Source organism: Dermacentor silvarum, chromosome 8 (genome assembly GCF_013339745.2).
Source record: "Dermacentor silvarum isolate Dsil-2018 chromosome 8, BIME_Dsil_1.4, whole genome shotgun sequence".
In the NCBI taxonomy this organism is placed as follows: domain Eukaryota; kingdom Metazoa; phylum Arthropoda; class Arachnida; order Ixodida; family Ixodidae; genus Dermacentor; species Dermacentor silvarum.
In genome coordinates this window covers 143,776,833-143,799,997 of record NC_051161.1, presented here as the reverse complement: position 1 = coordinate 143,799,997, position 23,165 = coordinate 143,776,833, and the positions used below count along the sequence as shown (strand labels likewise).

The following is a 23,165-nucleotide window of genomic DNA, read 5'->3' as shown; positions in this document are numbered from 1 at the left end:
TTTCACCATCAAGCGACGCCACACGTTATTTTTGCACCCACTTTCAGAGCCAAGTTGAACATCTAATTCTTTGTTTATGGAATACAAGCATGCCCGTTTAGGTCAATGTGACAGGCGATGTTCTTATTCCCATCACAATCCAAATACGTGTTCCGAACGTTAGACAGTCCCTTTATTATGCGAAGCGACATTCTAGCGGCAATCGGTCGTCTCCAACCCCCTCACCTCCCTCGTTGGTTTTCCTTGACCTAGTTTCACGTGAAGAGCACAATACGGTAGAGCCTCGGCTACCGGGCCACCGTGTCGGGGGTGTAGCTCAGATGGTAGAGCGCTCGCTTAGCATGCGAGAGGTACTGGGATCGATACCCAGCACCTCCACGACTTCTCTTTTTTCCGCCAAAGAAAAAAGCGCTACCAAGAGTTGTGAGCCTTGCTGCTTTCGTGTTTTTTTTTTCTTCACACAGCCGCAATACTCATTGTGAGAAAGTCGATGTATCCACTCAGTTTTGCGCAGGTATGGTGAGCTGCAAATGGCGCGTTTATTTGCACCCACAGGAAAAGCTTTCTGCTTTTTTGCGCTTGGGTAAAAGCAACATTCACATAAGCGCGCTTAGTGTGAATAGTTCCGTGTGTTTAAGGTGTTTTATGCAGTATGAAAATTTATCCAGAGAAATTTTTGAGGCATTCGGTCAAATATTCCTCCGTCTGCGAACGCATTCACTCCCACTGTATTTATTTAGGCGACTTTGTTCAACAGCTCGAAATTATTATCTTGAAAGTAGCCTCCCTTTTAAAGGTGACCGGTTTTAAAATGGACAAATTCCCTACCTTACTCAGCCCCCAACTTTGTGCAGTGCTGCCTAATTCTACGCAGCAACGACGACAACCACATGGACTGCAATATGAGGATGAAACGACAACGGCAACGTGACCACGCCACATCACTGACTGCTAAAAAAAAAGGGGGGGGGGGGGGGGGGGCTCTACGACGGTCGCTAGTGAGCCAGAACTCAAGCTATTTGAAATCGGTGGGTGGATGGGTGAGGTCATGCATGTTCTATTTACTTGAAATTTTTAAGGTGTACATTACCGTCCATGCTCGACAGATGTGAACAGAGAGACGTGGGCTTCTTTAGACAAAGCAGAAGAGAAGTGTTAGAATATTATGAAACTGTTGCTTAATGTTCGTATTTTATGTTGTCTTATGACCATTAAAATGAATATTGTGAGCTTTATGCATTGTGTTCATTGTTATTTGCGTTACGTTGGGATTGGTGTTCACGTTAAGCATTTTACGTTCGCTTAATGTACTAATCTTTTCCTGAATTTGTGTATTCACGGAATAATTCACCTAATTGTGCTTGCAATGAGTGATATTTTTATTACGTCAGTCTTTTTATCTCTTTATAATTGTATTGTGCTATAGTATACATTTATACGTATCGGGTCTGTAAAACCGCTGTTCTCTATACGCGGGCCCTCAAGCACTTTCAAGTGGTTTGCAACCGCTTTCGCCTAAGGGACCCCCAACCACCGTTGTGAATAATGAATAAATAAATAAATAAATAAATAAATAAATAAATAAATAAATAAATAAATAAATAAATAAATAAATAATAGTGTGTGCTTACGCTACTTTATGGGTGCGGGTAGAGACGCCATACTGCGCTTAATGTGCGGCTATATTGAAGAGAGGGGGTGGCGGTAGTAGTTGTGATGAGCCGGGCAGGGAATATTATTATCCGTAAAAGCCGTCCGCCTGAAGTAGTGAGAATGAAAGCTGCCTCCCAGCAGTTCTTGAAGAGAATCATTCCTTCTATTTTTGGCTCGGAGAATGTGATCACCCTTTCCCATGAGGAGAGCCGACGTTAGAATTTCTTGCTACATCACAAGGAACAAGTAACCCTCTGTTGATTTGCGTCGTTAAGGAAGAAAAAAAAATATCCGTCGAGACGGATTTGAACCAGCGACCTATGGATGTCTGTCTTGAAGTTGTGCCTCTACAGTCCACCGCCCTACCATCTGAGCTATCGACGGAATAGCAACAGCACCTCTCAAAGAGCAGGCGCTGCCTGCGAATGGTATGACCCATTCAACTGAAGGAACGCGTGGCTAATCATGGGTGCAAAATTGGTTCACCGTTGTCGCCAAATTTTTGACCGAGTGCTGATTGGCTTGAACGTCGGCTGGCGCTTAACCGGGTGCTAAGAAATTCCAATCAGTCCTAAGAAAAAAAAAGAAAAGCGCATTATTTACGCTACATTCTTACTGTGGGCAAATATGCAGCGCCGCATTAGCGGAGAGCCGACATTCTCTACATAAGAAACACGCACTGTTGCCGACATTGCAGTGGTCTTCCCGTCAATCGGTAGCTTAGCTCTATTCGTGTTTTTCTTTCGTTGTGTTCGATCATCACTCGGGGACTTTCTAAAATGGTGCAATATTACGCTGTCTATACGACTCCTTGTAGGTAAGACCTGATTGAATACTCTGTAGGAACAGGCTTCAAGCATTTTTCCGGACAGCTTTTTCCTCTCTTTGCGTATGCCGGCTCTGTTCACCTTTCACCGAACCCGAAGAACGTACAGAACTACAAACAAGGGCGCGTGAACACACCACTGACATCTGGCAGCATATGTTGGTTCCTTTGGACACGCGTGGCGTGTTTAGATTATTGGACGGTCAGCCTGCCATATGGTACCGGTGTGGGGTTTAAATATCTAATTTATTTTATGCGGGAAAAGGCGTCAACGCCATTTGGTTTTTGCTACCGCATCGAACGTAGCCCAATCTGTTGTGAACAATCAAAAGCCATGAACCGTGCAAAACTTCAGCGCCAGTGTTGCAGCAAAGAGAGGTCGGCACAAAGTTACCAATAGACGTCCTTTGGCAGCTTTCTGCCGCGATATTTTGGTGCAACTAATGAATATTGCTGATGGCAACCTTTTGGGCACCTGAGCGGTGACTCAGCTAACAGGTAAGTGCCAAGGGCACTAGCGAGCAGTAAAAGAAGCGTTCGAGGACGCAAGTTGACAGACGTGCTTAAATTTGGTTACAAGAGGAAAGAAAGTGAGAGTTCAGAAAAAGCACGGAAGAAAGCGTTAGCACTGCGGGACACAATATCAATGTAGGCTCCAAGCAAGTTATTGAAATGAAGGAATCGCGTCGTACGAGCTCAGAAATGCCCATTGTTCGTTGTTATTGAGGCAGAAACTTTTCTTAAATCCAGTAAAGTAGGGGAAAGAGATATAACTTGCGAAGTCAAAATGCAGAAATTTGGGCACTTTAATTATGAATTCCTGGTATAATAACATGCACTATTGTTTGATCAAACGCCCCGTGAACGAAGTGTCACAGTATGCACCACCCCCAGCAAAAAAAAAAAAAATGTGTAGAAAGATGTTCGCAATAACACCAAAGAAAAAGGCCACGATCGAAATGGCTGTCCACAATCAAGACGAGTACAGGCCGCATTAGATGTCCGCGCATTGGTCGGTGAATAAAACTTAGCGTGGGCAAAATGTGCACGCTGTAATAGCGTATATATGGCATGCAGAGTGTACGAGGAACCTAATACAGCATCTGTTCAGCAATCTTGACGATCAAGAAATTAACAGTTATGCTGTTACTTCTGTTAAAACAAACAATCATTCCGCATGCAAATGCTTGCCAAACCAAAGCTGGAAATGCTTATATACACAAGACACTCAAACCAGCTTTCAGGAGAGTTTCTTCACTGACCTTTTCTACACTCCTAATCTTGGTTCACACAGACTCCAGATAAAACAGTGTAGTCTATCTGCTATCCGTACCGAACAAAGGAGTTAGCTGAATCAGAGACATACACGTGCAAGGTCCATTTATTTATTTCCAGATTTACTAATTTTCGTCGAACAGCGAAGAATTAAGCGCATCACGCGCTTTGTAGCGAAGGGAGGAGCTAGGGGGTCCGGCTCTAGTGGGACCTTACGCTCTTCCTCGGCAACGGCGCTCTTGCTTGAAAGCTGTGTCCGCGTTTGACTGTCGCCGCTGCGCTGCTCCGAGTTCTAATAAATGCTTTTACAATTGGTGGAGCGTGCTGCGCCCTCAAAACCTGCAACCTGGAACTTCGATCCCGCACCCTACCATCGCCCATGCCTGAAGACGCATCCCAGCAAGTGCACCCCCCTGCACTGGCACCGTGCTCTGGTGTGCCTCGCCACCCGGTCCCTGTTATCTTCACACGCGCCGATGACACCGAAGTTGAGGATTGGCTAGCGACCTACGAGCGGGTAAGCACACACAATAAATGGGCAAAGCAGCAAAGCTGAGCAACGTGCTATTCTACCTCGCGGGTGCGGCCAGCTTATAGTACAACAACCACGAAACGAATTTTCCGACGTGGTCAGACTTCAAGACATCTTTTGTGGATGTTTTTGGGCGCCCTGCTGTTCGTAAGCTGCGCGCAGAACAGCGTTTGCCAGAACCAGCTCAGCAAGTAGGTGAATTATTCACCAGTTAATTGAAGACATCCTGGACTTATGCAAGAAAGTCAATGCGACCACGTCGGAGTCTCATAAGATCAGGAATGTTATGAAAGTCATAGAATACGATGCCTTCGACATACTGCTTGCCAGAAATCCTCGCACTGTGGCAGAGATAATTACACTGTGCCAAAGTTACGAGGAGCTACGCAGGCAGTGGTCGTTGGCCCGTCGCCCTACATCGCGCGACGAGCACCCCTGGCTTGACGGCCGTTTCTGACCAGTCAGCATTGCTGGCCGAAATGAAGGCGTTCGTGCGCGAGGAAATTGCACTCCAAATCTCCTTGATGGGCTTTGCACAGCCGCAACCAGTACAAGAGCAAACATGAAGTTTGGTGCGTTCGCTCCGCCGCGCCATAGTGGAAGAACTCAACGAGGTTTTGCCTGAGCCCCACCAACATGTTCCTGAGGTGGCACCTCTCAACTACGCTAAAGTTGTGGCCAGGACCCACCCACTCCCTCAAGGTGGGTCTCTCACTTACACCGATGTGTTGACTGTGCCCCGACCACAGCCCGACATGCAGCCATTTCACCAGCCGCGCCGCACAACTCGTCCTCCGACATGGTTGGGACCTACCACAGCGAATCGGTGGCGTACATATGACAATGGCCCATACTATGCAGGTCTCTTCGCACGCTACTGCAATCGCGTGCGGTCGTACAGCGCTACACAAAATACGCCAGTTCGCATGTATAGGCTCTCCCCGACCATATTACGATGAAGCTTCGGCATCGTTACCAACACTCTGCCCCACGCCCCATACCCGCGGCTCACCTTCTCCACGCCGATCTCGATATTACCGATGCGGCCTCGTCCCGTAGCTAGGGAAGAGGAGAACTAATCGCCGCAGTCCACGAGGCAAGGGCTGCGGCCGCCGTCGAAACGCGAAAGTCCTCAACGTAGCTCGACGAATGTGATAGACATGTTTGTTAACGGCGTTCACACATCTGCACTCGTGGACACCGGAGCCCCTGTATCAGTTATGGACACAAAGCTTTATCGCTTGATTCGAAAAGTGACGACGCCCCTTACAGAATTGTCCCTCCGCACACCGGCGCACAGCGTATTTACCCGATAGCGGCGTGCACCGCTCGTGTTGTCATCGAGGACGGGGTATACGCCATCGGATTTATCGTAATTTCGTCGTGCTCCCACGACGTTATCCTCGGCTGGCATTTTCTCTCCCGCCACAATGCCGGCATTCATTGCGCACGGGCCAAACTAGATCTCTCGCCGCTTTGAGATTTGACACTCACCGGCAATGCTTCTCTTCTCAACAAATTACGCGCCACACACGACACCAACGTTCCTCTCAGCTCGTCAATGGTTGTCTCTATGTACTGCTGCATCCTCTCCGACGCCGTCACACTACTTTCTGTGACTGGCCGCTTTTTCACTCGGAAAGATCTACGGCTACCTTTTGCAGCGGTGAACGATACACAGGGCTTCAGTGCTATATTTGTTTGTAACCCGTTTCCTTACCCTGTGATGCTGCTCCGAGGTGAATGTCTTGGCAATGTCGAAGCTATCGAAGACGTGCAAATTGCGGGCGTTCCCGAATACATACTGTCCCCGTTACAGTATGCTCGGTTATATTTCTACGTCTGGCCCATTGCCCACAGATGCGTTCGACTCTTCTATTGCCGATGAAACACCGGGCCAGCGATCTCAGCTTCTGTGCATCTTACAAGAATTTCGTTCTTCTTTCGATTTCGGGAAACCTTCCTTGGGCAGGACGTCAGCTGTTACGCACCACATTGACACTGTACCCCAGTCGTCATTGCGGCAGCGCCCATATCGTGTATCTGCTACAGAACGATGCGTGATTAATGAACAAGTGGCCGATATGCTCCGCCGCGAAGTGATCCGACCTTCCGATAGTCCACGGGCATCTCCCGTTTTCCTTGTTATGAAGAAACACGGTTCTGTGCGGTTCTGTTTGGACTATCGGTACATCAACAAGATCAGTCGCAAGAATGTTTACCCGCTTCCGCGAATCGATGACGCTATTGACAGCCTACAAGGAGCAGATTTTTTTTCACCTTTCGATCTGCGCTCAGGATATTGGCAAGTACTTATGGAAGTTAAAGATCGACCAAAAACAGCCTTTGTCACGGCTGACGGCTTATACGAATTTAAAGTCATGCCGCTTGGACTTTGTAATGCGCCAGCAACTTTGAGTGCATGATGGATACCGTACTGCGCGGCTTCATATGGCACACGTGCTTGTGCTACCTAGACGACGTCGTTGTTTTTGCTCCGGACTTCCGCACGCACCTTCAACGCCTCCGGCGTGTTTTGACGTGTTTGAGAAACGAAGGCATACAACATAATTTAAAGAAGTGCCCGTTTGCAGCTCTGCAGCTGACGATACTGGATTACGTCGTCACCAAGGATGGAATTCTCCCCCATCCAGCCAAACTTCGTGCCGTCGCTGAATTCCCTAAACCTACGTCCATCAAAGCACAGCGAAGTTGCGTAGGTTTGTGTTCCTACTTCCGACGCTTCATTCGAAATTTCTACACCGTCACATCCCCCTTGACGAATCTCCTTGTAAGCAACGGACCCGTTCAATCGTGGTCATCAGAATGCGAGGAGACGTTCGCAAATCTCATCGTTTGTTGACGTCTCCCCCAATTTTGCGCCACTACGACCCGACGGCCCCTGCAGAGGTGCACACAGATGCCAGCGGCGTTGGCCTCGGCGCTGTCCTTGTGAAGCGCAAACCTGGCTTTCCTGAATATGCCGTGGCCTATGCAAGCTGTACCCTTACGAAAGCCAAAACCAATGCACTATCATAGAAAAAGAACGTCGGGCGATCATCTGGGCTCTTACTAAGTTCTGGACTTATTATTGCGATAGCAATTATATGGACACTCAAAAGCAGATTTCTGCCGTCGGCGTCGCCGTCGCCATCGCCGTGAGGTAACGTATGACGTCAATGGAGATGAAATCGTCGCCGCGCGTCACCGAACGCTGTATGTGCGAGTGAAAGGGCGCGAGGGACGCGCTCTTTCACGGGGAGTGAACGCACGGCGGAGAACAAACGCGCGTTCTGCGCCGTGCTTCCTTAAGGGCTGCAGAAGTAGACATCTCTTTCCTCCTTTACATTCACCATATATGTAGAGCAAACGCGCCTTCTTCCGACGCGCGAGAGGCTGTGGGGGAGGGGGGGGGGAGGGGGAGGGAAGGGAGGCGACATTTAGCTGCGGCACCAAGTGCCTATTTATATCACAGGCTCCGGCAACAGTCACCAACACCGCAGGCATTTTGAGCGAACGCGGGCAAAACGCCGACGGCGTCGCCAACAGTTCTGCGCATTGCCGGTGCTGCTGCATGTCCAAGTTTATACAGCTGATAAAGCTAATATCATTACTCCGTATAGCTCTCTACAAATTTGCTATCGCAATTGATGCTTCGCCTTTCAGGTGAAACTGCGACAACATTTTATTGCGATAGCAATTATATGGACACTCAAAAGCAGATTTCTGCCGTCGGCGTCGCCGTCGCCGTCGGCGTCGCCGTCGCCGTCGCCGTCGCCGTCGCCGTCGCCGTCGCCGTGAGGTTCCGTATGACGTCATTTGGAGATGAAATCGTCGCCGCGCGCCGAACGCTGTATGTGCGAGTGAAAGGGCGCGAGGGGCGCGTCTTTCACGGGGAGTGAACGCACGGCGGAGAACAAACGCGCGTTCTGCGCCGTGCTCGCTTAAGGGCTGCAGAAGTAGGCGTCTCTTTTCTCCTTTACAATCACCATATATGTAGAGCAAACGCGCCTTCTTCGGACGCGCGAGAGGCCGTGGGGGAGGGGGAGGGAAGGGAGGCGACGTTTAGCTGCGGCACCAAGTGCCTATTTATATCAGAGGCTCCAGCAACAGTCACCAACGCCGCACGCATTTTGAGCTAACGCGGGCAAAACGCCGATGGCGTCGACAACAGTTCTGCGTGTTGTTGCTACCAAAGCCGCTCACCTTACTTCGTATGACATTGCTGTGTTGCTATCGCATTCATTGCTTCGCCCTTTTTGTATGGCCACCCAATTGATGTCGTCACGGGCCACCATGCACTATGTTGGCGGTCGTCATTGAAGATTCCTTTACTACGATATCGGCGTGTTGTACCGTAACGGACGCTCACATTCTCACGCCGACGCTCTCTCACACTCCCCCTTGCCTGACGACAATGCCTGCTGCTCACTATCCCAGCTCGCTGTTTCTTCCATCGACCTTGACACTACCACTTCCGATCTGCGATAAGACCCGTGGATGTCCTTGGATTATAGACTGGCTTCGTGACCCATCATCACAGTCAACCACTCGCACGTTGCGTCGTCAAGCTCGCCATTTCTCGGTTCGCGACAACCTGCTTCACCGACGTATAGTTTTACCGCAGACGGCTGCCAGTGGTTGTTAGTAGTTCCTCACAGTCTGCGCTCCGAAATATGCGCATCCTCTCACGCCGATCCACAGAGCGCACAATCGGGAGTTTTGAAAATATACCAGCGTCTTCGACAGCGCTACTACTGGCGAGGGATGTACAACTACGTTTAGAAGTTCTTTCGCTCCCGCCCTGATTTTCAGCGTCGGAAATCTGGGGTGAAGATTTCCGGCGCTGAAAATTGGGGCGGGAGCGAAAGAACTTCTAAACGTAGTTGTACATCCCTCGCCATTAGTAGCGCTGTCGAAGACGCTGGTAGATTTTCGCCAGGTGGTTTGCAGCCTTTACCCTGCCCTACCCGACCATTCCGGCACGTTGGAATCGATTTGCATGGGCCACTTCCCTTAACGTCAGCTGGTAACCGTTGGGCCATTGTGGCAGCAAATCACCTCACACGATACGCTGAAACTGCCGCCCCCCCCCCCCCCCCCCCCAGCAGCTACTGCACGCAATGTTGCCTCACTCCTGCTTCGCCGAATAATCTTGCGGCATGGTCCACTCCAAGCATGGCTTAGTGATCGCGGACATGTCTTCCTGTCTGAAGTAGTTGAAGCTACTCTCAAAGAGTGCCACGTTGTTCATCGCACAACTACGGTGTACCAATGTCAAACCAATAGCCTTGCAGAACGCTTCAACCGTACGCTCGGTGACGTGCTTTCAATGTAAGTCGCCTCCGACCACACGAACCGGCACGCCATTCTGCCCTTTGTAACCTATGCGTATACAATACCGCTACTCAGAGCAGCACTGTCTTTTCGCCCATTTCCTTACTGCACGGCGGCAGTGGTCACACGCAATCGACACAATCTTTACCATAGCAGCCGGATGCATCCGAAGGTACGCATATTTCTGCCACGGCAAGGCATGCTGAAGAATGCCGCGATCTCCCACGTGCCTTTACTTCCAACGACCACGAGCGCCAGAAGAGCCCTCGCGGCGACTCCACTTCCATGGTCGCCTTGCTTCCTGGCGCACTTCTGTGGCTCTCTGTCCCGTTCACCGCCCCTGACCTCTCATCGAAAATACTTCCGAACTGTGAAGGTCTTTACTGCATAGCTGAACGCGCATTTCCCATGAACTATGTAATCGAACCAGTTGAACAATCTTCGGACCTGCGCATTGTCGATGTCGACCGCCTCAAGACACAATAGAATCCGGTCATCGTGATGAGCTGTTAGGTAATTGGCTGGCTCCCTTATCACTCCCGGGGTAACTGTAGCGAAGAGAGACGCTAGTGGGTCTGGCGTATAGTGCGGCCAGGCGCTCTCGCTCGGCAACGGCGCTCGTGCTTGGAAGTTGTATCCTCGTTTGACTGTCGCCGCTGCGCTATTCCGAGTTCTAATAAAGCCTTTTGCACATGTAACATATTTAGCTGTTTCGCTTCCTAGTTTTTCCAGCCGTTCTAGTAGGTCAGGCTTTTTACATCTTGCACCAGCACTCCAAGTATTTGTAATTATTGCCATAGGCCTTTGATTCACCTGCAATATTATTGAAGGGGAAGATCCCGACAAACACGCGCCAGCATGACAAGATACGTATACACCTGTATGAGCGTGACCAAGGCAGCGAAACTGAGGTGGTCACACGCAACGGATATCTTCTCGACGAACACACTTTTGCCCATTAACGCTATGATCTGTTGACGTTTCAACATGAAAGTGTCGGTTCGGTGAAGTGCCGCCGTTACTCAGAGAAAAATGGGGGCTCTTTTGGATGGCGCACTTGTTTCATGAATGACACAATATTTTGCGGCAGGCAGCTGCGGCGGACTTATTGGCACCATCGGTTAGGCCAACCTGTTGTCTTTGCAAGGGGATAAGTGTTAAGTCTTTCTAAACTATGGTCACGCTGACATTTCTATAGAAATTAATGTTAGGGTAAGGTAATCGAGAAGAAAGCTAAGCTCGGGAAAAGCACTGCCGATTGGGCTCCTGGCTTCGTTGAAGTTAACCCATTGATAGTCATTTCGGTCTTTGTATACAATTGCTTTCTCACAAGCGGTCGTATTTTCCCTTTGGTGGTTTAGTTTATTGAGGAAGTTAGGCGCAAGTGGTGTTTAGGGCTTTAATGGACAACTAAGTAACGACAGTGGTTGGCTTGCACGAATGGCATGAAGCTTAAGGAAACGCCGCGTTTCCTTGTATAGCACTAGTTTTGGTCACGATAATGTTCCTTCGCCAAAAATTATAAACAAGACCGACCAGTGTGATGTACTTCCCTGAGCAAAAGTGTACCGAGTAGGGATTCTGCGATATAGTCGATTTTCCAATACACTTTTGAATGTAACCTGACATTAAACACTGCAGTACAAATTTGGCATTGCGAACCTTCTCGTTCGCTCACCGATTCCAGTTGGTGCGATTGAATTAAGAACAAATGGAGTTTCTTCGGTGAGCCTGTGGTTCTTATAGTTTTGCTCACGAGGTACCATGTTATGGAAATAGCGCCGTATAAATTTGTCACCTCAGCTTTCGCTCAGCCTAAGAACAGTCGTTTGGGTCTCCTGGTAAAGCTATGGAGTCTTTCGACCAAATGTATGTCTTTTTCTTATGCACGAGGTTGGCAAAAGTCTAGCTGCCTGCCCTGCACTTTTATCGTCAGCTTTATGCGACAGATGAGGTATTCAAAGGTTCGCATTGAATGACATGCCGACTGGTGGTGGATACAAAAATGTGAACGTGCTCAATTTCAGCGCGTCCCCAACCAAACTCAAGAAGCACTAAGTCAAGCATGGTCCACACCCAGCTCCATATGGGAGACCAAATCAATTGTATAAATAAAAATATATTTTTTTATCTATCCAGTAATATATTACAACTGTTGTAACACGCACTTGGTTTTTTTATTGCTGTGGTGATGGTCAATCCTTCATGCGCACAAAAACTATTAAATAAAGCTTTTTCATTATAAAACTATTCGGACCCTGCACTTTTGTCATGAAAGTTGACTAACACGAAACGGAAGTGCAGTGCTGCTTACAGCTTGCGAGCTTTTTTTAAAAAAGCGATACTGTTTAAACCATGCGTAATTTGTGGTGCGTAGCAAGAAACTACCAAGAAAGAAAATAAAATAAACTTTCCTTGCCGAGGCAGGATTCTAACCTGCGAACGCCCGGTCCCCAGGCGAGCGTCGTAACCACTAGGCTATACGGCCCTTTTTTTCTTTATTGTAAAATTAAACAGCACAATTACACAAAAACATACATTCAAGGCAACAGACTCTCGGAACTGGCTTTGCGCTATCCAATTTATATTCGGACATGTGTAACAATGCTTCAACTCTTGGGAGCCATTTAGGCTCTGGCAACGCCTCCTCTAACTATATGCCAGTCAAACGGGCGGCGGGAGCACTGCCGAACCCTTTCCTCTCTCAGGGCGGCCGCTAGAGGTGCTGATGTCTGACACTACGCTCCTCCTCTGAATGTAGGCCCAAAGCCTCCGTAAGCCGCACTCGTGGTGCTGCGGTGTTCTTATGGTGTGTGTGCTTGCTTGTTGTAAGCTTATCGATGCTTCTACAACGTTAAACACAGCAATTACACAGTATTGTTGCGTGCCGTTGTGAACGTAGTCAGCGTAAAAAGGAGCCATGTGTCTCGTTTCACGAGAAAGCGCAAGCGTGAGAACTTTCTGACAAAGAAAACCTATCATGCACTCGTTATAACAACGAAGTCGAATGTCCAGTTGATTTGACGTCTGCTTGTTGTCAGAAAGTTCGAGTTTGTGTTGACGAGAAAAATATCAAGTGACCCAATTAAATGCTTGTTTGGATTCCCGCTCAGAGAAGTGCCAGGATGCGCTGGATGTAAAAAGTGCGGTATACGGGCTGGAGAAGATGCTCCAGACTGGAATTGTTGCTGCTTCGAGTAGCAACGTGCAAAGTTCATCCGCTTTCTCAGCCAAAAAACTAATTACAGCTAACCAGCAATGGAGCGATGTAGAAGCTTCTCAGTTTAGCAGAGAACTGTATGACCAATGCGTCAACACAATGCCGCTCGTTTCAAACCTGGACGTGGCCAGTGTAGCTTTAATAGGAGGGTTCATCGTTCGCGCGCCAAGTGAGCGAATCCCACGCGTAAATTCCATTTCGCTCCTGCACGCGCCTAAAAGCAGCATTCCCCTCCACGGTCTCAGCGCTCACCACAAATGAGGAGGACTTTACTACCCGAACGAGGAGCTTGTAAATGTTCTGAGAGGGCTTCGGAAATTTGCTGAAACCGTGCTCTACAACAGAAGCTCTAGTGCTAAGGCGTTAGAAATCTGCGTTGAAAGAAGCGTCCGGGCTCTCATGGGACTTTCTGTGCTCCATTGCGAAAAGAGCGACGAAAAGCAAATAAAGATAGTTCTACATCTAATCGCGAATAAGTTTATGAAGCCCATTTTCACGAACTATGCGGTTGGAGTGACGGACAGAAACAGGGCGACTAAGCGTTTTGAGCGGAAACCATTCTCCCGCAAAGTGTTGAAGCTATAGCTGGACAACTCTGTGAAGCCGTGACGTTGTTCTTCATACGGAAGTAGACAATGCGTGAACATTTTAGTCACCCACAGTAAGGGTGAAATAAATACAGTTTATACTTGCGTCTCTAGCGGCGTCCTTCATTTTTGCATGTTGATTGAAACAGACCAATCGCTCTTCTTCCCGCTTGGGCCGCGCCGGTACTTCAAGCTACTTAAAGTTTACTTTACGGATGTGTCCTGTAGCACTACAGCTCAGATAGATGGGCGCACGGCATCGCACAATAATTAACGATTACTGTTCCGTTTACGACGCGAATTTAGTGTGGGATGCGTTCAAGGCTTACCCAGGAGAATAAGTCACACAGCACGTCTTGTTGAGTCGGCGTTGTCGAAGAAGTCCGTAACACAGAACTTGCTCTTCGGAACATTAACGACAAGATCAGACTTGCTGAGTCTTTGACGTCAGTGACCACCTTCACCTCCCCGTACTCAGCGAAAGCCCGTCTCACTGCGTCGTTGCTCACGTTGAACGCACCCCAATGCACTTTCAGCCACACTTCCTGCCTATGCGGGTCAATTGCGGCGCAGGTCCTACTTTTGACAAGGAAGAGCTTGGTTTCTAGCAACTTCTTCGCTTCTTCTATGCGGAAATTCACTAGCCAGACGTGAGACGTCAGATAAGCCCCTATGCCACCAACCTACTCAATAATGCCAGCGTTCCTCATAGGCTGACTAAAGTACTCTATTTTGTACGGGCGTCCTGTTATATCGCAATGTGGAGCAACCATAGTCTTCCGTCCTTCTCCGCTGGGCATGGCTGGCAGAATGATCCTGTAGTCCTTGGGCACGTCGGAGAACGAAGATCCGCGGCCAGCGTCAGCCGTTGTCGCAGCTCGTGAGAAGCCAGCCATCCTAAAGTCCCTAAAAAAAACTTAGGAGCTTTAAGCCATCCTGCGTCCGCACGCGTCGGCGACCAGAAGCAGAATAAGGCTTTTTGCGGTGGCAAACGGACGTTATCTAGGCTATACATCCACGCTTGCAGAGCATGCATTTGTTGTTGTTGTTGTTGCCTCAAAACATGGCTCGCACCCACGAGGGGGATTGGCCACACTGGATAAAATAAAACATACACCTAACAACGAACAAAGGGGTAAAGGTGAATAATCAAAATTAAGATTTTGGCAACTCCTTAACACAGATTTTAAGATGTCCTATACATAAATTAACTAAATAAAAATTAAGAGAAAACTAACTACAAAAATAAACATAAAATAACATGTCCCACGGTCGGTACCCTAGCAGCGTAACCTTCCGGATGCTTCAATAAATTTGTGTACAGCAGTGATCATAGAACCCTGACTTGTGCCTAATTGACAGGCCCCAAAAGACAAAATGTTTGGCGTTGTAAGTGCCAAACCCAGATTACTGCTTGTAAATTACAGAAACATTCTACGGAGGGAGGAGAAGCGGTGGCAAGAAAGAAAGACATGGTCAATAGTCCCCGTTTGATTACAAAACGAGCAGAGGTCAGTGATTGATAAACCGGATCTATGAAGATAAAAATTTAGGCGGGGAACTCTGCAGCGGAAAGTTGACAGCGTCACCTCACATTGGCGTGAAAGGCACTTCTTGTTCGTGTTCCATCGAAATTTTAAATGTTGAAAATCGTCTGAAGAAAGTATGGACGATTCATGGCAACTCAGCAATAAAAGGCGTTTAAATCTAGCTCCTGTTATAAAAGAGAAATCAGGAAGAATATTTATGACCGGACCATTTAGTGATGTCGAAGCGAGCGAGTCAGCTGATTCATTTAAAAAGATACATGCATTTGTGCGAACCATATGATTGCGTTCGAGCGTCGTCGTCTTCGTCCACAGCTGGCGCGTTTGTACGCTCGTGCTCTGCGAGCTGAAGAGGTTTTGGCGCTATGAGAGCGAGAAAGAGACACATTTACGGAGCGGGTCTCCTGGAACGCTGTGTCGGCATCGGAACGCGGTGTCGGTGTTGCAAGCTGCGCTATGCTATGCGCAGTGACGGCCGTAAGTCCGAGACGTTCGAAAAGAAATTATATATCATCATCATCAGTATTAAGATTCAAAGTTCGCGCGCACTTCCGGAAAACGCTGGGCTACAATCGCCCAGCTTCGCTGTTTCAACGCTGCGCAGTCGAGTACAAGGTTAAGCGTTTTTTCTCTTTCTTTTTTAAGTATTCGTTTTGTCATTCGAGTTACAATTCGCTAGAAAATATTAATGTTTCGTTATTAGCAGTTACCAACTAGCTCAAGTTAAGACTATGTTATTTAGTGTCGTTACACTTCACATTTATTTGTGGCTATAAATATTTGCTCATTTGACATATTTGTACAAGAAAAAATGGAGTGGTTCACTAGTCATATCTTGACCAGTCATCCTTGTCGTCATCATCATTCTCGCCTGTTTGTCTCCACTTGAAGACGAAATATCTCCTAGTAGATATAAGAAAGAAATTACTCTCTGACGCAAAGAAACTTAGCAGAAGCAGTGAAAACACAATTCCAGGCAATACAATAATGCACCCAGACAAACAAATCTCCCTGCACGGGTGGTTGGCTACGCGGCAGTACACCGCTTCCTTGACACCGTTTCACCGTCCAGCGATGCCATGTGTTATTTTACGTCCACTTTCAGAGCCAAGCTAAAATTATAATTCCTTGTTTATGGAATACAAGCATGCCCGTTTAGGTCAATGTGACAGACGATGTTGTTCTTCCCACCACAATCCAAAGACATGTTCCGAAAATTAGACCATCTCTTTATTATGCGAAGCGAGATTCTTGCGGCAACCGGTCGTCGTGCCCACCCCCCTCACCTCTATCGTTCGCTTTCCTTCGACCTAGTTTCACGCGAAGAGCACAATATGGTAGTGCCTCGGCTACCAGGTCACCGTGTCGGGGGTGTAGCTCAGATGGTAGAGCGCTCGCTTAGCATGCGAGAGGTACTGGGATCGATACCCAGCACCTCCACGTCTTTTTTTTTCGCCAATGACAAAAGCACTGCCAAGACAGAGAGAAGAGCTTTATTTCCGGCAGACTGCTGGGCTGGGTTCTCACCTAGGAGCCAGCGGAGAGACCGTGTGTCCCGGCAGCTTCCTCGGCCTGCTGGATAGCCCACAGTTGCTGGTCCAGGCCTGAACTGAGCAGCGCAGTCCCCCAACGCTCCCGAAGGCCCTCATTGGAGGCCGCGACCCCAGAATTGCTGATTAATGCTGGACATGCCCATAGGATGTGATCTAGTGTGGCTCTAGTGTTACAATACTGGCATCGATTGGTTGTATATAATTCGGGGTATATATGGTTCATGATGACAGGGTTCGTGTATGCTCGTGTTTGTAGCTGCCGCCATTGAACGGACTGGACCCGATTGAGCTTGGGGTGAGGTGGTGGATACTCCTGCCTTTGCATTCGATAATGTTGAGTAATGTCATAGAAGAGTTGTGAACATTTCTGTAGTCCTTCGGTTTTTTTTTTTCCCACTGCCGCAATACTCATTTGTGAGAAAGTCGATGTAGAAACTCAGTTTTGGGTATTTTGGCTGAAGAGTAAAATAGCGCTTTTATATGCACTCATCATAAAAGTTTCCAGCTTTCTCGTAAAATAAATTATGGGGTTTGACGTGCCAAAACTACGATCTGATTATGAGGCACGCCGTAGTGGGGGATTCCGGCAAATGTGGACCACCTGGGGTTCTTTAACGTGCACCTAAATCTAAGTACATGGGTGTATTCACATTTAGCCCGCATCGAAATGCGACCGCCGTGGACGGCCTTTTTTGTGCGCATTGATAAACGTAACGTCCACATATGTGCGGTTATGCCAATAGTTTGCTGTGTTTTAGTGCTTTGTGCACGATAAAAAAATTATCCAGACATTTTTTTCAGGCCTTCGGCCACATATGGTAAAAACGGATCCCAGAGTCCCATGAAACCTACGTCTCCTAACGCATTCAGTGCCAGAGTATTTAATTCGGCGACTTAATTCACTACTTGTTATCTTTAAAGGAGCCTACATTTTTAATATGACCGGTTAGAAAATATCCAAATTGCCGACTTTACTCAGGCCCCAACTTAGTGCAGTGCTCTGTACTTCTACCCAACCACGACATAAACCACATTGACTGCAAGATTCTGATGAAATGACGACGGCGACGTCACGACGTCACATCAATGACGGTTTAAAAAAGCAAGATATTTGACAAATTCTCTAATCAAGGGCTCTAGGACGGTCGCTGGGACGTCTAAACACTTATTACAAGTGCCACGTGCACGACAATGCCCATAGGAGCTGTTTTTATGCCGCGTGTGGTACAGTGAGCCACTGCTCAAGAGACTTCAAATTGGTGGGTGCATGGGTGGCGCTCATGCATGGGCTATTTACTGCGATCTTTAAGGCTTACATTGCCATCTTTGCTTAGCAAATGTCAACAGTCAGACGTTGGCTTCGCTAAATACAGCAAAACACAAATGAGGGAATCTTCATTAACTAGTTTATTGGAATCAGCCAGTCGTGGTGCCTGTGGTCTTGGATGAGGCGGGTGAAAGCAGACGCGGAGGCCGGACTCACTAGGGAACCGTTTTAGGAACCATTCTAGGATTCTGCTGTACAGGCTGTCCCAACTACCATACATCAAGATTTAAAAATATGTAAATGCCACGTAGCTGGACAGAACCAAGCTAACGTTGTTTGCCGTCGTTTGGAGATGTTCTCTTCTTGGATAGAATCCAGCTTAGAAATATCGCACGCGTGGTTAGAAGACCATACCGTAGATCCATATTCCAAAACTGGTCCAACTAGAGCATTATGTGCCGTTAACATGCGTTCTTTAGTTGCATCCTTGAATGTGTCCTATAAATATATGGCTTTTGTAGCGCTTTCACGCATATTATATTGATATTTTTGTGCCATGTTAAGTGAGATGTAAAAGTGACGACAAAGTATTTGAACTCATTACCATGTTTTAATTTGTATGCACCAGGATAAGGGCATTTCATGGACACCATTTTGATTGTAAAAGTAATTGCAATCAATGCTAATTTGGAGGAGAGGAGAGGTCAACTCGCCGAGATTGAGATGAAATGAAATCTTTATTCCTCTCTTCATGATTACAAACTGGAGAGGACCCAATGGAAGAAGCCGCGCGCAGCTGCTTGAAAAACCCCGTAACGCCACACATGACAAGAGTTGGGGAGGAACAGCTTAGGTGATACAAGTCTACACAAAACTGGAAACATTTTGAACCCATATTCAAGTTGTGAATGAACAAGAGTAAAATACGTACAGTACAAATCAATGCAAAGGTACAATATCAATACAATACAATACAATATCAATTCAAGATAAACTAAGATCAATGTCCTTGATTAGCATTTCATGATTCAAACAAGATATACAACAGTTTAACCTAGAGAATAACGTAGCGGTACAGAAAAAAAAAACGAAACAATATCCATTAAATTACGCGAACACACCCTGAGAGAATATTTATTATACAATGCTACGAATGTGTCAAAAGTTTAGTACAGGATGGGCAAAACTTTAGGTAACGTTTCTTTCGATGTTTCTTCTGGCAAGATGTTATTCCCTTCAAGCGTGTTAAGGTAACCTTTAAGTTTATATGCGCATGACCGAAATCGGTACACAGTCCGACAAAACGGTATCGACCACGCGGTGCTACGACGTACGCTAAATGTGGGCACATGACTTGGAAGTTAAAATAGGGTCAGCATGTCGGCGTGATTGGTTCGAGTAGCATTGTACATATTAATTAACCTGAAGGCATAAACATAGGACACACTAATGACATTGAACTCAAACAAATATTTTTCAGTATGGGCGTGCCATGGTATGTTCGGAACTAACTTTATCGTACGCCTTATTCGCCTTATTATCTGCGGCATCGGCGAGTTCGTTGCCGGGTGCAGCACAGTGACTGTGGATCCATTGAAATATAATGTGGTGTCCCTTTTTTTTCCGCTAGAATGTATAGCTTGGCAATAACGCTGGTGGCGCGCACAGCGACAGACGCAAGAGCACTTCTCCTTCCTTCTCTTCATTACAAAATAAATAAATAAATAAACGCCTATATGAGCCTGACCAAGGCAGCGAAAGCATGTATGCACGCACCAAATTTCTTCAAAGACGAAAACTCTTTTGCCCATAAAAGCCATTACCTGTCCAGATTTTAACTAGGGAGTGTCGGTTCCGTGAATAGGTCTTCATAAGTGGCGCCTGTACTTGGCATAAGGTAGCGTGTGCTTTGGATGTTGAGCTCACTTGCTGAATGACACGTAATTTAAGCCACAGGCACTGCGGCAACGTTTTTGCCGCCATCGGTTAGACGAACCCGAGGTCTTTGTAAGGTGGTAAGTGTTTATTTTTTCTAAACTATGGTCCCACTGGTCTTTCTATCTTGATGTGAAAATGAAATAACCGAGAAGAAAACTAAGCTCGGGAAAGGCACTGCTGTACTCTCCTCTTGCCTTCGTTTAATTTTTCCGGTCCAATGTTATTTCACTCGTTATACTTAGCTGCTTTCTCACAAATGGTCATATCTTAACTTTCGTGGTTTACTTTTTCGGCACGTAAAAAATCATCATTATTGATTAACTTTGTTGACGAAGTTAGAGAGAGAGAGATACAGAAAAAAAGTGTAATGATACGAAATGCATAGAGGTCGTCCTGAGGTACATTCCTCTAGCCATCTACTCTGCATTGGGGGAAGGGGAAGAGGGAAAGAAAACGGGAAGAAAATGGAGCATGATGGGGGCAATGATGACAGTAGGAGAATGAATGAAAATATAGCAAGTAATTAGGCTCTGCGCAAAGCCGTAAGCCCAGGCCTGGACATTCCAAAAAGTCAAGTAAAACCATTATGACCTGAAATCTAGATTTCAGGTCATGCCAAGGGCATAAAATGACGTCCTTCGAAAACGATGGGCTGTCGAGGCGCCAATATCCTCGCTTAACTTCTGTCGCTCTTTCACGTACTGATGGCAGTCATGTATCACATGGCCCATAGTCTTATTCACATTGCACAGCTCACATCCTGGAGACTTGGTGCGCCGCATGAGGGGCACGTACCCGCGCGTAAACGCCACTCCCAGCCTACATTTGAGCAGAAGACTGGCCGAGCGGCGCTGAATTTTGGTGGTAGCCTAAATTTAATGGTCGGGTCCAATATTTGGAGTCGTCTGTGGCGATTTTCTGAATTGTCCCTGTGCTTCTCTGTCACTTTTCGGATCACACTTGCGAGAAGGCAATTGGCGTCTGCTCTTAACAAAGGAATCGCAAGCAGTGGCCCTGGTTATTCGAGTGCCTTATTGGCTGCGGCATCGCCAGTTTGTTGCCGGGTGCAGCACAGTGACTGTGGATCCATTGAAATATAATGTGGTGGCCCTTTTTTCCGCTAGAGTGTATAGCTCGGCAGTTTGAAGAGCCAACACTCTGTAAGAGCTGTCTTTCCTTAGTTGTTGGTGTGATCTTGTCATGCACATGAAAGCATCGAATGAATTGATGCGCAGGCACGACGAAAGCCGCAGCTCACAGATACGACGAGACCGATCCGTCTGTATACACATGCACGGAAGAGCTTTCAAGGCGCCCACTAGGTATTCACGATTTTTTTAGAAATACCGGGAATAGAGAGACGCACCCGTATTTTGGAGATTACCCATAGGGGCATACTTGGAAGGTCAGCAGGGGCAAAGTATGGCGGTATGGCGGATTCTTGGCCGTGTATCATTGCGCGCAAACAACATGGACAAAAGAGGGAACACGTATAACACACACGAAGCGCTTCGTGTGTTATATACGTGTTCCCTCTTTTGTCCATGTTGTATGCGCGTAATGATACACGGTCTTAATGGAAAACCAACAAGCCCAAGTGGAAACCCTACTGCGGATTCTTGGTATTCAATGATTCTCGAAAAGTGGAGTCCCGTTATTCGTCGGAAAGTGTCGATAATGGGTGGCATCGGTGACGGCACAGCAGCTGCAGGAATACTCGAAGACGTTCGCATCGTAGAAGGAGAGGGCATGAGTGGTGTTTACTGCTTTTATGGGCAACTAAGTAATGGCAGTGGTTGGTTTGAACACACGAGCGTCAAGCCTAACCAAATATCTCATTTTCTCAAGTTTTGGTCACGAGAATTTTCCTTCGTAGAAAATGATTAACAAGACCGACAAGTGTGATGCACGCCCCCGAGCAAAAGTATGCATACTAGGGATTTTGCTATAGCGGTGATTTTCTTATCCAACTATGAATGTAGCCTGATGTTACGGATAGCACTAAAATCTTGGCATTGCGAACCTTCTAGTCCGCTCATTAGTTTGAGTTTGTGCGATGGAATTACTAACAAAAGGAGTTTCTTCGGTGAGCATGTTGTTCATTAGTTTTGCTCACGAGGTACCGTGTTATGCAAATGGCGTCCTACAGATTTGTCACCTTAGCTTTCGCGCACCTTAACAACATTCGGTTGGGTCTCCTGGTAAAGCTACGGAGACTTCCTTTGACCCAAGTTATGTCTCTTCCTTATGCACGAGGTTGGCGAAAGTGTAGCTGCCTGCCTTGCAGGTTTATCATGAGCTATATGCGACAGATGGGGTCTTCAACGGTTCGCATTGAAGGACATGCTGACTGATGGTGGCTACAGAAATGTAGACGTGGCCAGTTTCAGTGCATCGCCCACCCAACTGAAGAGCCGCAGAGTCAAGCACGGTCCACGCCCAGCTCCATAGGAGAGACCATATAATTATATGCATAAAAATATACATTTTCATTTATCTAACAAAATATTACAACTGCTTTAACACGCACTTCGATTTCTCAATCGCTGTAATGTTGGCCAAACATTCAAGTACACGAATTCTCTTAGGTGAGGCTTTTGTATTATGAAACCATTCGAACCCTGTATTTCTGTGATGAAAGTTGACTAACACGAAATGAAAGTGCAGTGCTGCTTACAGCTTTCAAGTTTTTCTTTTCTTTTTTTTAGGATTCAGTGGGTCATTCCAATTACATTTAGCTAAAAAATATTAATGTTTCGTTGCTAGCAGTTACCTACTACTTCAAGTAAAGGCTATATGAGTCAGTGTCGTTACAGTTCACCCTTTTTTTTTGGCATTAAATATTTGTTCATTTGACTTACATGGATAAGGAAAAATGGAGTAGTTCACTAGTCATATCTTGACCAGTCATCTGTATCGTAATCATCATTATCACCTGCTTATTTCCACTTCAAGAGGAAATAACTTCTAGTAGATATAAGAAAGAAATTACTCTTTGACGCAACGAAACTTAGCAGAAGCACTGAAAACACAATTCCAGGGTAATATAACCCCGCAAAAGAACTCTCCCTGCACTGGTGTTTCGTTATCTGGCAGTACACCGATTCGTTGACACTGTTTAAACTTTCACCATCAAGCGACGCCACACGTTATTTTATGCACCCACTTTCAGAGCCAAGTTGAACATCTAATTCTTTGTTTATGGAATACAAGCATGCCCGTTTAGGTCAATGTGACAGGCGATGTTCTTATTCCCATCACAATCCAAATACGTGTTCCGAACGTTAGACAGTCCCTTTATTATGCGAAGCGACATTCTAGCGGCAATCGGTCGTCTCCAACGCCCTCACCTCCCTCGTTGGTTTTCCTTGACCTAGTTTCACGTGAAGAGCACAATACGGTAGAGCCTCGGCTACCGGGCCACCGTGTC

General features: G+C 46.9%; 3 non-coding genes across 3 annotated transcripts; 2 read left to right on the top strand and 1 right to left on the bottom strand.

The window, feature by feature from the left end:
* Nucleotides 1–305: 305 nt before the first annotated feature.
* On the top strand, nt 306–378 carry Trnaa-agc (transfer RNA alanine (anticodon AGC)). The gene has a single exon. It is a non-coding gene; the product is annotated as a tRNA-Ala (tRNA).
* A 1,565-nt stretch (nt 379–1,943) lies between these two features.
* Trnay-gua (transfer RNA tyrosine (anticodon GUA)) lies at nt 1,944–2,037 on the bottom strand. The gene is made up of 2 exons: nt 2,001–2,037; nt 1,944–1,979 (listed from the first exon to the last, which is right to left on the bottom strand). It is a non-coding gene; the product is annotated as a tRNA-Tyr (tRNA).
* Nucleotides 2,038–16,344: 14,307 nt separating this feature from the next.
* On the top strand, nt 16,345–16,417 carry Trnaa-agc (transfer RNA alanine (anticodon AGC)). The gene has a single exon. It is a non-coding gene; the product is annotated as a tRNA-Ala (tRNA).
* The last annotated feature ends 6,748 nt before the right edge of the window (nt 16,418–23,165 follow it).